The sequence below is a fragment of the Xiphophorus maculatus genome, chromosome 23 (genome assembly GCF_002775205.1).
Source record: "Xiphophorus maculatus strain JP 163 A chromosome 23, X_maculatus-5.0-male, whole genome shotgun sequence".
NCBI lineage: Eukaryota > Metazoa > Chordata > Actinopteri > Cyprinodontiformes > Poeciliidae > Xiphophorus > Xiphophorus maculatus.
In genome coordinates this window covers 15,300,294-15,314,976 of record NC_036465.1, presented here as the reverse complement: position 1 = coordinate 15,314,976, position 14,683 = coordinate 15,300,294, and positions in this window count along the sequence as shown.

The following is a 14,683-nucleotide window of genomic DNA, read 5'->3' as shown; positions in this document are numbered from 1 at the left end:
CTGGAAATCAGAGAAGCAGAGCCCTGGAATAAAGTTGTACATAATCCTTTATATGCTTCACAGTTAACCACACACACAAATCCAGGAAAGAAAAGAACAAAGGGGATAAACTCGGCCCCTGTCAGTGACGGAAAACTTGATGCATAGAAACACAATAATATAAACTGGCACCTCCTTGAACCATTCTTGCTCTCTGGTTTTCACTCATGTTGATTGACCCTTTGAGTCAACTTGCTTCTTGCACTATGTGGTAAACTTGCATGCATGAATTTGCAAAGGAAATAAGACATGTCTACAAAAATGCAGATATATGTATAATTTTGCCACTTCAAGGTATTTACAGAATCAGGAACTTGGAGCAGCAAAGTTTCTTCAAAGAAAAGCATCATGGTGCCAATAAACTTAAGGTGGAAAGGTATTTCTTTTTTTACTCATTAATTCAGAAACTGAATTTGTTATGACTTATAGAGTTGGTCACCTGTGCTGACAGTTAAGCAGAAATAAATTGCTGTAGCTATTTGTATTTAGTTGTCATTCATAATGTGTGTCAACCTTTAACCTGCATATTATGGCTTCATTTGAAACTCATTTTATGTTTTTATTTTTAGCAGATATTTAGGTGTCTGGTAACGTTTTACTCACTGATATAATGCTTTGCAAGAACAGAAAATGTATTCACTGTCCCAGCGATGCAAGAAGTCATGCGTTCTTCTAGCTTGTTTCTGGCAAAATTAAGCACTTTGTTTTTTTGTTGTTTTTTTGTGGTGTTGGACAATTCTTATCCAAATGTAGGTAGAGTTGAAAAAGTCTGATTACACCACTTCTGTTTGGGCCAAAGTTACAACGTATTGAGAAACACTGGAAATGCACTTAAAATGTTTAGCCCAGATACCAAGTACTAAAGCAATTACTTTCTGAATTAAAACAAATATTCTGCCAGTTAATAAAAGGGTAAACTAATGTGCCATTTGGATTGATGGTCATTTCACAAGAGCAGACTTCTTCCAGGTTCAGAAAATTTAAAACACGTTTGACTGACTGTAACTGAGGTCAGGGTGGCAAGGCGTTGAGTATTTGGAGAAGAATATTTCTCCTTGAGCACTAGCATCAGTCCTGTGTCAAGGTGATAGTGGTGCATTCTGACACCTCTTGTTTGCTCTCAGTTTTGCATAAAAAAACATGTAAAGAAAGAGAAGAAAACATTATCCAAGAGCAGCTATACCCAGTGTTTTAGGAGAAACTTAGTGATAAGGGGGTTTTTTTTCCCACTGAGATGGAGCACCAGGTCAGAAATATATGTGGCATAATAATGAAAACAAGCACACTTTTAATGCCCAGGACCCTTCTCAGATCTTTACCTAATCCAGAACAAAAATAATTTTTGACCATGTTAATTTAGACAGTTTGCATAAACTTCAAGTATTTCTCAAAAAAGCCTCAGGGCTTTATGAAACGTTCATTTTTAAACTTCTGTATCCCAAAGATGCCACACAAACGCATACAAAATTAAATTAAGAACAAAAGAATTACAACTGTTGTCCATTTTAAATCAAATCTGTAATAAGTATAACAGACCTTTTAAAAATTTTGCTTTTTGTTCTGTAATTTTGTACAAAATTACAAATTTAGTACAAAATTACAGTACAAAATTTTGTACTGTACTTTTTTTTCAAGCCTCTAGAGGGCAGACAAAGGCTGAAATTTAGAACCTGTTCCAATGAGATCAACAGAAAATGCTTGTAATGAGGTCACGTATTCTACTTTAAACCGGTTCTTTATTAGGTTTTAGAAGTGATAAACAAGTTAAGGACTTACTGGGACCACAGTTTTACACTAGTTTAGTCAGATGCCCACAATTATTTTTGCACAAGACATTTGTACATGGTGTAACAGTAAAAGTAGGAGTAAATTAAAACCATCTCTAGTCAATAAGCGTCTAGTAGACCTAAACAAAGACATCTGAGACATTGTAGTAAAGGTTCCACTTTACAATATCTTTAAAAATTGATAAGTAGATTCAATAGCTTGTTTCAGAAGGTTTTTTTTATTTGAAAGTCAAATATGAAAAAAAAAAAAACATTGACCACACCCTTATTAAAATGTTGAAATATATTGTTTCAGAACCTACTTCTGCAAGCTGGGGCCTCATAAGAGGAAGAGGCACTACCTCTAAAGGGGGTAAGATCATGCCCAATTCGTTTTCCATAAATACAGTTTGTTTCAGAGCATGAATGCAAAACTTAAACCATAAGTTGTTTTTTATCTTTTGTAAAGCTTCCAGATGCATATGAATGTTGTCAGTCAGTTATTACTGGTCACGAAAAGTACTTGGCTTCATTAGACACACCCAAGAAACAAATAAAAGTTTTGATAATGTGCCGGTTTCCGTTCCCACACCTGCTGTGTACTTCTGTATGGTGCCTCTTTGTTTGTCGTACATAGCCGCAGGTAAAATGGAGCACCTGGAAGAGGATAAACAATGAACTTCACTTTAGAGGCCATTTGATATTTGCAACGACTGTTTTGAAATGTTCTTTGAAACAGAAGACAACCAGTAGTAATTTAGTCTATCATGCGTTAAATTACAAAGCTTTTAAACCTTTGGGTGGGTTTGGGGGCTTTCAGCCTGATTCACATTATCCACACACACACACACACACACACACACACACCCCAGATGCCCAAGGGAGGACTCTCATCTTCGAGTGAGTCAGATGTCATTTTTTCCAACTTACTAAGCGTATTTTAGCAGCGCAACCATCTCCCTCTGCAATATTGAGTCAGGGAGGCCATTTTAGTTTGTTCTGTGGCTTCATGGAAATCAGAAAATGGAAATGTTCCCACAACAGTGAAGCGCCCAAGTCCTTGAACACATGACTCACCCATCCTGTGGATCAGAATGGAGCAGGGCTGTAACTTGAGCAAATAACTTTGTCTTGAAGCAGAGTATTGCAGCAGTTACAACAATGGAGCTGGGTAACCCTTCATCTGCTCGTGGGTCTTTGTTATGAAACATTTTTATTGTGAATTAGATTTGAAATTGATGAAAGCTGAAACAATGTACTTTAAAGCTTCGTTTTAAATCTAGACATAAAGTCCATTCGAGATTACAGCGGTTGTTTGCACTTAGGATCTTCGGAGTTAAAAAGGCTGAACGAAAGCCTAACACGAGAACAATAAAACAATCCTTTGCCAACAGCAACATTTTCTCTTCCACTCCTGCCAGCCGTCCTTCCCTGAGCTTGTTTCTCTCCTAGCCGCACACCCTTCCACTATGATCTGGACTTTTTTTTTTCTTTTTTGCGTTCTTTCATGAAGAAGGGAGAGATGGGAGAGACGGTGGAGGGAAGGGGGGGCTCTTAAAAGTAGTTGAAGCAGTGAGGAGTGCTGAACACAGAGAGAGGCTGTATTGTTTTACCACACAAGGACCCTGTGTGGTTGTCGGTCCTCAGTAGGAGCTTTAGGCATGGTATGCATGTGCTGAGCATCTGCTAGTAAAAAACGCATCTGGAAAAGGGGGAGGAAGCCGATGGGACAGGGAGGTGAAATACTGGGTTGTCAGATGCTGAAATCTAACAGTCCAGAAGAACCCTGTAGTTTGGTAAAACTACAAAAAGGTGTTCTACATTTTATAACGTAATATGTATAAAGAGTTGAATGTGCCAATTTGACTCTTGTCTAGCCAGTCATCAGATACAGAACCAGAAAGTTCTCATGTTCCTTTTTCTCATATTGAGACCTTTTAGCAATACACCAAAACAAAGTAATATATAATATGAGGTGGAAAGAAAAGCACGTGACTTTTAAACAGTAATAAAAATAAATTGAAAAGTATAGCAAGCCTTTGTATTCAGCACTGAACATTTGCTGGAAGGGGAAATCTGAAGACGAATATTGTGACAGCAAGATGCTGCCATTGCCATCTTTGACTGGTAGGTTGGTGTGCTCTGGGTCACAGATAATATTTGTTTTCCTCAATAAATCACATTTTGCATGTAGACCAAAATGTGCAATCTTGGTTCTGTTGTGCTGTGTACCCTGCATGGCATGTGGTAATTAACAAAGGGGATTTCTTCTGGCTTTGTTTTTCCCTCTCACCTAGTTTTGAGATGCACAGGTAATCGTTGTTGACAAACTGAGCTGTGGGCCTCTGCAGGTTGTCCAGAGTTGCCACAGGCCTTCTGGCTGCTTATCTAATTAATGCTCTCCCTACCCGGCCTATTCACGTAGGTGGACAGCAATGTCTTGATAGATTTGCAGATGTGCCATACCCTTTCCATTTTCAGATGACAGACTAAACAGTACTTGATGGGATTCCCAAAGATAGAATATTGTTTTAACATTTAAACCTGCTTTAAACTTCTCCACTGCTTTACCCATTACATGTCTGATGTGTTCCTTTTGTCTTTATGGTCGTCCTGTTTATTCACTATGTTTCCTCTAACAAACCTCAAAGAAAAGCTGGATTTAAATGTTTACAGTGATACAGCTAGACTGACTATTAGGGGATGTCTGAAGACAATTAGAAGTTGCAGTAGATTTTATTTAAGGGTGTCTGAGCAAAGGGGGTTGCAATTCTGTGGTTTTCAAATGACCAATTAAACATAATTTTGTGTTGGTCTATAAAATCCCAGTAATCTACTGAAGTGTATGAGTCGCAACAGCAAAAAGAGAAAATGTACGAGGCATGAAAGGGATTGGAAGGCACAGTTCAATGCTATAACATGGATATCAAGCTGGGTTAGTCCACTATGTTTTCCAGTCTCGGTTCTCGTCTAGTCCGCTTAGTCATACTCTGACATGTTTTGCAAAAGTTCAACATACTTGCGCTAAATTATTTCAAAAACGCAGGGCATCTTCCTGATAGGAATGACAGGATTGCAGATTAACCACAGGAGACAGAGCTCTTTTAAAAAGTAGGCACAAAGGAGAGTATGAGACACTATCTGTGTTTTGGTTGAAATTTGCTGAAAAAGTAAAAAATAATTGAAATAAAAAATCTGTTTTTTTTTACTTGCTCAACAACAAAGTAAGCAATATTTTAATTAAACAAATAAAACAGTCAGTTTTTTATGGGAAAAGGTTGATTAAATTGCTGAAGATACAAAACTTAGCATCTTGCATGTTTGACTCATTAAAAGAAAGACATCCAGCTTGCAAAGTTTTTTGGGCTCAATAAAAAAGTCTAATAAGAACAGGATTTAGGTCACTCTTTCTTGCTTGCTGTTTTAGCAAAGTTTAATAAAGTAATGAAATGCAGATTTGGGTGTGCCAAAGTCTACTTCTGAGCAAATGTCACTGGATAGATGTGTTTAATATGAAAGTAAAGAAAAATTAAAAAATGTTTCTGTTAAAAGCTAAATTGAGCTACGTTGTGTTTTACCTTACAATTTTTATTGTAAGAAGGGGTATCCTGGGCTGCACCTTGGGTTACCCCTGCTCTATCAGACAGCATGAAACCCATTTACAGTCCCAACCTAGGCCTTTACGGGAATCCATAAAGTATGTCTAGGATGCAACCATAAGCAGAACAGATGTTTATAATGTAAACTTTACATAGTTTATTGAATTCTAGATAAAGCCATCCACTTGAATGCTACATTAATGTCAGTACAAATGCATCATTGCGTGCACTGTAAGAAAAATGACCTTGACTGCTTCTTCCCTCCCGTGTATTTAAAGGGTGTGAGCGCTCATATTTCTATGGCTCAGAAACATAGCACAGTAATTTGGTACTGGAATGGAATGAAGGAGGTCAGAGGTGAGTCCACAGAGGGGAAATAGCTGAAGAAGGCAGGGAAAAGGAGGATGGCGCACTATCAACAAGCAACTTTAAAGCAAGCGGCTTTACAATAACACCTAAAAGTGAAGCGCATCAGCTGAGGCAGTCTTTGCGATCAAAATTGTTTCTTGAAAAGTTATTTACTTGAGAGTTCCCATTTCCCTGCAGCTGGAAGAGTACTGCAACTGTAAGAGTGGAGGGGAAAGTGCGTGACATGAGGGAAGAGAGGAACACAGAGGGAAAACAGACAGCCCCTGCACTGCTGGGCTTGAAACCCCAGAGTTGAATTTGGCTCATGTTACCACAATCCAGAGGTGGGGCATGTTGTCAAACTAAAGCAAAACTGTAGAAATGCACTGACGTACCCAAAGAAAAGAAATGTTGATGATTGTCCGAAAAACTGTGAACGTATATATTAGAAAAATGATTCATCAACATGTGCATGCACGAGTGTGGGATTGGTAAACACTAAACGAAGAATCCCTAAATGTCCACAGTTGTGGTTTGGGTGTGGTCTGATCTAAAATATCTTTTACAACACAAGTTAATCCTTTGTTTTTTATAAAGCATAAGCAGCGCAGGTAAACCTGGGGTGGTTCCCTTCCCTGCTAGACTTTAAACCCATGTCTCACTGCATCGCTCCAGAGAAAAAGCAGTTTAGACCTGGAGGACATTTCTGAGCAAACAGGTACCCCAGCCTGACTTCATGTGTTGACTTGCTGCTCTTTTACATCCCACCCATCAAGAGAATGGCAGTGTTGAGACATTTTTAAATATGACTGGAATGTGCAATTGAGGAACACAGTTGCCTAAGTCAAAGTGTAGCAGATGAAAGGTCACAAGAAGAATGAGCGCCCCCATTTTGATCAATAGGTTAGTACAACTATGGACTGTGAGGAAATCACTAACATAAACACATCTATATCTGTTACTTGTCAGATCAGTAGAATTTTTTTCCTGAAGGAAAACATGTCAAATTTAAACTGTGCCTTTCAAAAGTATTCATACTCCTCAAACTTTTTCACATGTTATCACATTGCAACAAATATGCTGGTTGGTTTTTTGAGACAAACTAACTCAAACTACTGTGATTGAGAAGGAAAAGCATTAATTGAAAAATTATGTGTATACTTTTATTCAACTTTCATATTGATGCTTTGTTAATTTATCTAGCCACAATGACATCTGCAATTCCTTTTGGGTTTGCCTGTATTCTTTTTGCAAAATAGCACAGTCTCATTCAGATTAGGTAAGGAGGGTCTATCAGCAGAAATATGACATTCTTTCCACAAATTCTCAATTGGTCTTTTCATCAGGCTCTACCACAGAAACCAAGGTGTTCGACTGAATCTGGCTATATTATTCTTCTTTGCTGTGTCTCCTACATTGGCAAGCAACATTTTTACATTTTTCTTTCAATAAATGTTTTCTTTTTGCAACTTCTTCCTCTTAGCCAGAGTCCACAGCTAACAGTTTTGCTTTCAAAAGATTCTCCCACCTGATCTTAGGTTTTTGCAGCTCCTCCAGAGTTACCGTGAATCTCTGGGCTGCTTCTCTGATTAATGCTGTCCTTGCCTGAACTTTCAATTTCTCTCTTACTAGATTTACAATCTTCCTTTTCTTTCAGATGACAAATTGAACACTGCTTTGTAAGCTGCTATTTTGCAACCTAACCCTGTTTTACACGTTTAAACAGTCCTGTCCCTGACTTGTATTACGTATTGCTTGTATCATTCACGATGGTCACTAATATTTCCCAATAAGTCTCTGAAGCTTTCACAGAAAAACTATTTGTCCTGTAATTAAATCACACACCAATCACATACTAATGGACTCTATTTACTAATTAAGTTGATACAGTTAATGGCTACAGTGGCTACAGATAATTGTGCTGGGTTTTATATAGGGGTCTGAGAAGAAAAAGTTAAATACAAACACACATCACTTTTTGAGGTTTTTATTTTTGGTCAGGTCTCTCCTGAAAGAGCTTTTTAATCTCAATGAGTCACATACTGTATGTTTACAGACATGTATGCATGCACACATCAATTAATACATACATGCATGTATTTATTAAACAATTTGAAAACCATACATCTACAGTATATCTTCCCACGGTATTAATATGTTATAGTTTGTGTTGGTCTGTCACACAAAATCTTAATAAAGCAAAACAGGACGTTTTTGTGGTTGAAACGTGACAAAATGGGAAAAAGCTTAAGTTATTGTTAGATGTTTGCAGGGCAAATTACCAATATAGAATAGCAGCTCAGGAATATTGTCCCTGGGAGCACAGTTGTTTAGCATCCAAAAAGAAATCTGATTGGAGTTGATCTTTAATTATTAAAATAAAAACTACATGCAAGAGAGCAAGACAAAACAAGCTACTAAAACACAAGTTAAAACATGATGTGTTATCATTACACTGTTATATGACATCCAATACTGATTGGCTAACAAAACCATAAGTAAAGTAGTCTGACTACACAGTGTGGTATTGATGGCAAGATCTAACCTGTGCAAGGTGTTCCTGCATCCATCGCTATGTGCTGACACAAAATGACTGATCAGATCTAACGGGGGAATAAAAACACGGTAAGAAGAGAAGATCATCCTTTCCTGAAACAGTTACAAACTCTACAAAGCAGAGCAGGGTTCTTTACATTATTATAAACTGCTTTGAGGCATGTGATATTTATCCATACGCACGCAACCCTTTGCTATGGAAACATTCATGCCCTCTTGCTTATTATGTTACTATAGCAGCCATCCCAGAATAGTCTCTTTTTCTGTTCCTTCCTCGTGTGCTTGACTCACAAGTTGAAGGGGAAACCACAATGCAATCTGCCTCTCATTCCCGTTTTTTTCGCTCACATTCTTTCAAGTACCAAAGGAACAGCCTGCCTCTCTGAATCATAAGCATATGTTCACGCATACTCTGTATACATGTGTATGAGTATGCGAGGGAGCGTGTTCTCTGGGGAATTCCACAGATAAACAAATTCGAGTTACTATGGGGATGGCAAATATGAGGCAGTGTGACCCGTGTGTTGCGAGATAGTGTATCTTGAGTACTGCATGCTGTCATTAACAGCCTGGGGTTGCTTTGGAGTTGTAATCTCACCATGGATACCCTCTGCTCTGGGTGGTTACTTTAGGTCCACTTTGTTTTGACAAGTTCCAGCTTGTGGTCTGCTTACTCACTAGCTTCCAGTGCTGGACTCTGACAAAATCAGAGGCATGAGTTGTGTGAAGTCTTGTAAATGATGTGGGATAAAATGTTAAAAATGTTTCAGGATTTTTTTTTTTTTAATGTGGTGATCATGAGACATTACCACATGGTTTACCTAATTTGACAAGAAGAAAATTCACTTATTAGTGCTAATTAGATTTAGTTAAATTAAATCAGGAGCCCTGTGATAGACTGGCAGCCTGTCCAGAGTGCTTAATGCGATTCCGTAAAGGGTGGATGGATGTAAAGATGCATCAAACTGGGACAAAAACAACAACATATATTTAGACAGGAAAATGAGTTATACTTTAAACTTATATGTCACATTTAGCTTTAAAGTCAAACAAACTTTGCATTCAATTCAAAGCAGATATTGACCTAAACTGCAAAAATGAAACAATAATTTATCCCTCATCACGTTAAATCAGACATAATTTATCTTAATTTAGATAACAAAAGTCATAAGTTTACATAAACTATTATTACTACGCCTATAAACAATTTGGTCAAGAGTCAAGATGATGTCATGCCATTGTAAGCTTTCTATGCAATCATTACCATTATCTAAGTTAAATTGAGCTGCACTCAACGATGCATTTTAAGGCACTCTTCAAACAAAATAAATGTCAAGGTATCAGGAAATGAATTGTTGATCACCACAAGTCTCGTTAATCCGGTTCTGGAACATAAAATTGCCAGATGCTTGAAGGTGTAACGTTCATCTGTTTAAACAATTCCATGCAGCTAAACACTGTGAGGTTGGCCTAGAGCTGCACATGTCTTGGAGCGAAAGATGTTGGTTATAGCAACTAAGAGACTCTTGTTATCCACAGCGAAAAGAGATCTGCGCTGACATGAGGTGAAATGACAAACGGTGAAAAAGAAACCAATACTTCAAAAGCAACATAAAACAATATATCATAGTTTCAAATGCACTTAGGCACAAATACCTTAATTTTTAAGGACATGTTCTGTAGGTTGATAAAAGTACTGTTAAAATATTTTGCAGGGATCATCATTACATTTGAGAAAAAAAACTGTGGGTTCCCTATAAACCGGTTCTGTCAGGAGGAATGGGACAAAATTCTAGCAAAGTTTTGCTAGGAGCTTGGGAGCCCAAGTTAAATTAAATTTTTAACCCTCCCGCAATCTTAAGACATGGGGGTCGTTTGAACCCCACAAGATTTTTACTCTGTGAACATCCGGCATGCACTTTTACACATTCCTTTTTGTTTGGTATCAGAAACTGACAGTTTAACAGGACAACCCCCCGCGTCCCAGCTGTCTGACCGCAATATTTGCTGCACTCCTTCTGAGTGTCGTGGTTAAAGAAAGACAACATTGTCTTTTCCTTTCTGACATTTAGCAAATATAATTTTAAAAAATCCTATTTGACTTCAAACAGGAAACATTTAGTTTGATTATATGTCAAAACGATTGTCTTTTTTTTTAAGAAGACGTAAATTTCTTGCTTTTGTAGTTCAACCACAATAGAAAATACCAGAGTCAGTCTTTAATTTTATTGAATTGTCAATATTTAACTAATGTGTAGAGTTTACCCATCCAACACACTGACATCTGTATTTCTACGTCACTGGACATCACAGAGGTGTTAAGGTGTTGCACTTTTTAGATGTATGCATTATGTGTTTTTGCACTGTTTGTGAACTTTTGTGTTTGCAAACAGCAAAACACAAAAGTTCTACTCTTTGTGTTTTGTGTTTCATTCATTTTTGTTTGTTCTTCAGTAGGTTTACTTCTATTCTGAACTGTTGCTGCAAAACTCTTGAGCTGTATGGAGTGAAACCCCATGATGGAAGTCGAGGGCAACCTGGAGTTATTTGATTACATTTTTAAGTACAAATTATATAATCCTGCTTGCAAAACTGATGCATCATCTGTTACAACTGCCAAAAAGATCACCACACAGACTGAAACATGTAGCATGCACAGAACTTAGACAAAATGAATCTAAACAAATTTGTACCAGTTTAGGATCGTTATCCTCATCGTTTGCTTCATCCTCGGTATCTGTGTTTTCATCCATAATGGTTTAAGGATAATCAATTATATTCTCAAGTAGAAATGATTAAGCTGAACTTCTTGCAGCTTAGACAAGTCTGATCATCATCATAATAATCTCACAGATTGACTTAGTCATGTACAAAATTCATAACAACAAACTCATCATGTTCATAGTGTTTTTAAAAAGAAACAAATCACTTTAAAATGTTCATGTTTGTGCTCCACCCAGTTGTTTGTTACTATTCTTGTCACATAGCCTCGGTCCATATGAACCCATATGACATCAGGTGACATGGATGTTCACTATGCAGAAATAAGAGCTTTGTTATTATCTTACTGTTGTTTTATAATTATATATATCTTCCAGGTTTCAGTATAAGAATGTCACAGAACAGGCCAGTTCTTCTTTTTGATTTACCTTAACTATCTTTTTAGTGACTGTGAAAACAAATGAATTATTGTTTTGATGTCAGCAGGAAGAGGGCAAAGTCTATTTTTTTTAATGACGTAACATACTTAAAGAAAATCATTATGTCAATTTGTCTGAGTCTCCCCTCTTTCCTTTAAGACAAAACTAAATTGCTGTAAAACGCCACAATTTTGCTCTTCATGGTGGATTTTTTTTTGTGCTATTCCCAAGGTTCTAATTCTGCCTGAGGTCTTTTTTGGGTTTGCTCACTGGGTACTCTTGTTTCTCTCACAGTCCCATTACAAGCCTGTTAAATTAATTGGTCACTACAAATTGCTCTTAGGTGTGAGTGTCTGAGCATGGTTGGCTGTTCTATGTTCCACTGTGAAGAATTGGTGACTTGTCCAGGTTCTACAGAGAGTTTTCACAAATTGTAAAGTCAATATAATGTATAAATCAGCAGTCATGAGCTTCGTAGCTTTATGTTTGAAAATATTACACCATAAATCCACCACAGATTATGCTCCTTGTACACTGACAACAGTACAAAACTATGTAGTTTCCTGCACAATGATGCCAGGTAAAAGTAATAATTTTATATGTGCATAAACAATGTAATACGCTATACTGAAGCTACACAGTCACACTGAAAACAAAACAAAAAAAAGTTTTAGCTTGAGCAGTTACATCTAGTTTCAATTCAGTTTATTTATTTGGTGCCAATTTGCAACGAAAGTCATTTCAGGACATGATATAAAACAGAAACAGATGGAGTTCTGTAGAGGAAAACAACAATCTGTTTAGTTAGTTATTTGATGAGATTAACAGTTTAAAACACATAGGGGGGGGGGAAACATGAAAATTTACAACATTCTTCTAAAATATACTTCTGTTTTTTCACAGTCCACAGCCCATAAATGTGGAGACCATTTCCTTTTGTGGTTTTCATTTCTTGCTTTCATGAGCCGTGTCCTCAGGGAACACAATGCAGTGCAAAATGGAAACTCAATAGGCACTAACAGTGATAAAAGGAAAAATAATAAAAACTACATTTAGTGTTATTTGCATTGGAAAAAGTAGCAAGACCATATACAGAAATGGATTAGTACTTGATCTGTGGCTTTAAAAAAACCACAATAGTCCATTCATTAATCAAACACATGAGAGCTACTGTAGAAAATACCCTTTGACATTTCTTCAACACAACAAGGCCTCTTTGACTGTCCTCCACATTGGCCTGACAAACACTCAACATAAAATAAACAATGTTACACAATGTAAAAAAGAAACACACGGAGAAGCATTATAAATGTTTTTTTTCTAGAAGAAAAGTCTATTTCAATATTTAATGGAATGTCTAAAACTGCAAACGTATCCAGTGTTGAGGAATGCTCTCAGTATCTTTTAAAGCACTTTCTCCTCTTTCATTTTTGCTGTATATCTTAACGACACAGTAATATGTGCTGCAGACAGAATAAAAGGGAAGCCAGTGACAGTTTTTTTCAGTCTCTGCATTGCATTCATTTTTGAGGAGAGGTGGCAAAGACATGTGTCAGTTTATCATTCCAAATTTATGAGACAAGTTTTTACAGATGTCATCAGTTCACCCAGAAACATATCTCAAACATACAGAGAGATCATGAAAAAATAAGAAAGAAGAAAAAAAAAGGAGGATCTACTATTGACTTACTTTCTTAAATATGTTTTGAAATAAATTCTTCCACTGGATCTCGTGTTCTTTCAAATTATCTCAGTGACTCACACAAGCAAGCCTTTTAGCTCAGTACACTGCTTTCATTGTCTGAATTTAGGAAGGAATTTTAGTTGAAGATTGTGACATTTTATAACACAAGATAATTTTTTCTCATACATACAAACAGTCAACTACTTATTATTTCTAATTTAAGTGGTTAAAGCCTAGAAGCCGATTCCACCACACCAGATTGAATCAGTTCTTCGTGTATTAATTAACTTGCTTTTCACAATCTAATGTGTCAGCCCATATCCGTATGTGCTGCACCTACAGGAAATGCCAAACTGTTGCTTAAGGAGTTTTGATCAAATCAAAATAGTCATCAGGTCCAGGTGCTGTGCCAAGTCTCTGCTTTGCTCAGGCCACAGAGATGCAACTTCCTTTATCCTGCGGGAGACAATAATCATACTCTTGCGCATGCACGCCACCAGTCATACCTCCAACGGTCCATCCCCGTTTAATCCTCTGATTTTAGGCCTTACTGCAGTTTGAGTTGCCATGTTTTCATTGTTGTTATGGGCTGTGACTCATCTCGCGTCTGTTCTCACTGGCTGCCACACCTAAGGCTAGGAAACACACCCATTCCCACATATCCTTTTACCCAGCCGGAGCTATAAGCCACAAAGCAGTGACAGAGAGGATTTGGTTATAAAAACATGCAAAAAAATCAATTTATGTCCTTAATGGTGCACTTTATTTCCCATACAATGCCTTGAAAAGGGGTTATTACACCTTAAACTTTATAATGTTGCGACTTCGTACTTCAAAGTATGTTAGTGGGATTTTAAATAATGCGACAACACAAAGTAGTGCACAATTATGAAGTGTAAGATAAAAATGCATTTCAATAGAAAAAAAATAACAGTAAAAAATCTGAAAAGTGTGGTGTGCATTTGCACTTAGTCTTTCTGTGTTAATACTTTGCAGAACCACTTTTCCATTACAATTACAGCAGCAAGTCTTTTGGGGTGTGTCTGTGCCAGCTCAGCACATTTACGGATTGAAAAGTCCAACCTCTTCTGACTAAGCTCAAGCTTAGTCAGACTGGATGAAAAGTATTTAGTAACAGTAATTATCAAGTCTTGCGACAGATTCTTAATTGAATTTAATTCAGGACTTTGCATGAATATTAATGTATTTTCATCTTAGTCATCTCATTGTAGCTCTAGCTGCATACTAAATCCATCGTTCTGGTGAAAAGGAAACATCCTCCCCAGTTTCACAACTTTTGCAGCCTCTAATATTTAATGTTTTTCCTGAGAATTGCCCTGCATTTATCTCCATCCATTGTTCCGACAGCTTGGTCATTATTACAAAAAAGTATTCCTAATGCATCGTGTTTTATGGAGGGGATTGTGTCCAGGTTGCAGTTCAGTGCTACTTTTCTGCCAAATATAGCATCTCTTATACAGCCTTCAGAATGGAACAGATATAAGATATGTTGTGATCTTTATGCGGGTTCATCACAGCAGCTTAGAATAG